The 3,607-nt window shown below is 40.6% G+C and overlaps 1 pseudogene; it reads right to left on the bottom strand.

The window, feature by feature from the left end:
- Positions 1 to 1,067: 1,067 nt before the first annotated feature.
- LOC103752375 lies at positions 1,068 to 2,110 on the bottom strand (annotated as a pseudogene).
- Between the last annotated feature and the right edge of the window lie 1,497 nt (positions 2,111 to 3,607).

Below are 3,607 nucleotides of genomic sequence, written 5' to 3'. Positions count from 1 at the left end.
AAACTAAAACTTTTGTACAGCTCAGTGTGCTGAACAAAGGGAAAAGGCTTGTACTACTGACACTCACTTCAGAAACATAACTGTGAGCCCAGTAGAAGGCTTCCTTTGCTAGGTGTTTTTCAGGTTCTAAGTGTGCATAGTAATTATTTGAAGAGTTTTTACTGTTTCCATAGTATTTCAATTTTTAAGGAAACTAATCCAATTGTACAGAGAAGTCAGATTTAAAATACAACAAACATGTTTTTCTTTATAGGGCCGGGCTTCCCCAAAGCTAAATTCAGTACAATTGTAGTATTACTTCTAAAACTCGGGAAATTGACAAACATGTAATTTTACCAAGTTACCTGGTCACAGACCTCTTTTACTTTGATAAATTTTCTACTAATGTCCTTTTTCTATTTCAGGATCCAATCCAGGAAGTCAAGTAGCATTTATTTATTATGTATTTCACTCTAATCCAATCTGTGAGAATAAATTAGTTCTTTTAATTTGATGACCACACTTTTGAAGAGAAAGCATCAGTTATTTAATAGAACGTCTCTGCAAGAGTATGTCTCCCTTTCAGACTCCTAGTCTTTTTAATAGGCTGCATCCCATCTCCAACATTTCCCAAGTTTCTAGCACTACAAATTTTCAGGATCATTTCCCTTTCCCTTGGAATATATCTATCTGCTCTCCCAGGAGCCCCAGTTCTTTTTTTAGGGAATTCACAGCATTGTTTATGAGGCAATAATTCAATGAAGATGTTCAAAATATACCTATGGAAGGAGATGAAATCCTTCATACAGTTACTATGCAGTAAACAGTGAAGGTAGGAATGTGAGGAGGAAGTCACAGAAGCTTTGGGACCTGACACGAGCAAGATTTCTAGGAATAAATTGGTAGTATAACTTCTCACCTTGACAAAAACATGAAGAAATCTGTCTAGTATTGGACTCCTTAGCTGGATTCTTTAGTAACCAACTTTCTCCCAGAATTAGCAATTAGAAAACCACACAGCTCAGAAATGCCTTCAAAAATTACAGTGAAGTTATTAAAAATGATGGAAGAAAGTCAGAGGGAAGTGCTCAGCAATTTTCTTCAACTTTGTTCATCATCATTTTTGATGCTGTCTGTGCATCCTTAGCAACAGTGGAACTGTATGGTCCTCTGTACATTGTCAGAACCTTCTTCTGTCCCAGAGTTCTCTGCAGTGCCATCTTGGCTTCCTTGTTCTGTAAACTGTAGATGATGGCGTTCAGCGTGGATGTCACTGCTGTATAGAAGAGGGCTAAGAGTTTATCCATTCCTTGTGTGTGGCTAGACTTGGGTCTTAAGAAGGTGATAGATTGCTGAGCCAAAGAAGAGTGTTACTACAAGCAGGTGAGAAGAACAGGTGGAGAGGGCTTTACAGGGGCCCTCAGGGGAGGGCATCACCAGCACTGCAGCTAGAATTCTGCCATAGGAAGCAACAATCAGTAAAAAGGGGCTGGAAATACAGAGGACTGCAGCTGAAGACTGCAGCCTCATTATGGGATGCGTCCCCACAGGCAAGTGCGAGGATAGGGGGAAGGTCACAGAAGAAGTGATCTCTCTCACAGGGCCCGCAGAAGTCCAAGGAAAAAATGAAATTGGTCTGTCCCAAGTCTACTGTGCATCCCATTCCCCAAGACACCATGGCCAGTTGGGCACACATCCCATGACCCATTCTTGTTGCATGGTGCAGTGCGGCGCATATGGCCATATAGCAGTCAAAAGCCATGGCTGCCAGGAGGCAGCACTCAGTGATGCCCAAGAATGTGAAGCAAAGCATCTCCAAGGCACATGCCTCCCGAGAGATCTCTCTGGCCTCACTCACAAGGCTCTGCAGCATCTTGGGTATGACTGAGCACGTGTAGCCCATCTCCAGGAGAGACAAGTTGGCCAGGAAGAAGTACATGGAGGTATGGATGGCTGGGTTGGTACAGATGACCAGAGGAATGAGCGCATTGCCGGTCAGGGATGCCAAGAACATGAGGAGGACGAGAGTGAACAGGAAGGAGAACTCTCCAGGGACCTCAGAGAACTTGGAAAATGCAAAGCGTTTGACAGACACACTGTTCTCCTGCCACAGAGAGCAGTTGAGACTCATCCCCTGGAGGAGAGAACAGCAAACCATCAGAAGCTTCCTGAAGGTGAGGAAAATCATCATTTCATTATATTCAGACCCTCAGTTAAGTCAGAGACAGAAATCTCTTTCCTGCAATTATAAAATCCCGAAGTTTAGAAATGACCACTCATTCCCATACCCTTTCCAATCAAATCCTTTCTCTGTTGACCACATGTGGTCATTATCCCATAGATTATCCCAATTATAGAGTAAGACAGACTTTCAAATAAAGTAAGAACAAAAGGAACCACGTTAAATGGAGCTCAATCCTTGTCTAGTGCATCTCTGTAGTTAACTGAGAATAGCATCAAGAAAGGTGTCTCTGACCTACACATTCTCACAGCTACTCAAACACACTCTTCAACTCTTTTCAGAGCACTAGACTCAGAATATTCTGCAATTGCTATTGTTGATATTCAGATCCAGTGTTTTCCCCAACTAAGCTCACGTTTTAGTGAAGTAAAATTAAAATCAAAGAGCCAAATAATAATTAAACAATTGTTGCAGTGTATAGAACAAAAGCCAGGGTGTGCTCTGAGGTGTGAGCTGCTCAGAGAAGATGGTCAGAGAAGATTCTTGAGAATTGAAACCAGAGCTGAGGTATGCAAGACAAGTGTAGCCCCTGCATGGCAGCTAGTTTCTTGATCTTAAATTTTCTCATCCTGTATTAGAGTATAGACTTTCAGTGAAAGCTGACATTGTCTGCATGGCAGAGTTCAGTTTTCTTAATTGGTTCATGATAACCCATGAATCAGACCACTGAGCCATCTAAAATTAAAGGAGACTTGGTCTTGACTTGTAGCCTGGACTGGCCTCAAATTCACAATTCCCTTGCTTAAGTATCCTGAGTGCTGGAATGACTGCAGTGTTAAACCACAGCCGGCTTGATAGAAACTCCTTCCTCTCAGGAGGTGTTCATCTCCACTGTTATGTGCTCACTGTATCTAACACAATTTACAGATTGGTCAGGAGAAGATATTGGGAGGCTCAGCCTTGACTTTCCAGTTTCCCCACAGTTCCTCACCAAAGATCATTCATTCAGCTTACTGATGCTTTAAATTAACCAAGTAGTAACTGTGGCATCACTAGACTAGATTACATGGGTCTGTTCACTGTGGGTTTCTCCACTTCACACTGGAAAGTAAATATTTCCTATGAAATATTTAGTTCAGTACAACTCTCAACTATTTTTTTAATTATTTATTTAATAATCATATAATTAGAAGAAGCATTTCATTACAACAGCATTGACATGTTCAATAACAATTTCCAGAGCTAAGATGCATCTCTTTCAAAATTGGCTGTACGTTTTTAGGTTTACAGATGAATTATTACACTTGTACAATATTTTACTCATTATAAACTCTATAAGACATAAAATTAAATGAGGTTTTAACGTTTAAAAAAGATCTCCACTTCGTTGTTAAAATACACAGTTTCATACAGAAAAATTCATTTTAAGGCAATTGACATTGAGAC

This window comes from Nannospalax galili, unplaced genomic scaffold (genome assembly GCF_000622305.1).
Source record: "Nannospalax galili isolate Female #2095 unplaced genomic scaffold, S.galili_v1.0 scaffold5048, whole genome shotgun sequence".
In the NCBI taxonomy this organism is placed as follows: domain Eukaryota; kingdom Metazoa; phylum Chordata; class Mammalia; order Rodentia; family Spalacidae; genus Nannospalax; species Nannospalax galili.
The sequence above is the reverse complement of the archived record's forward strand: the minus strand, read 5'-3'. Positions and strand labels throughout refer to the sequence as shown.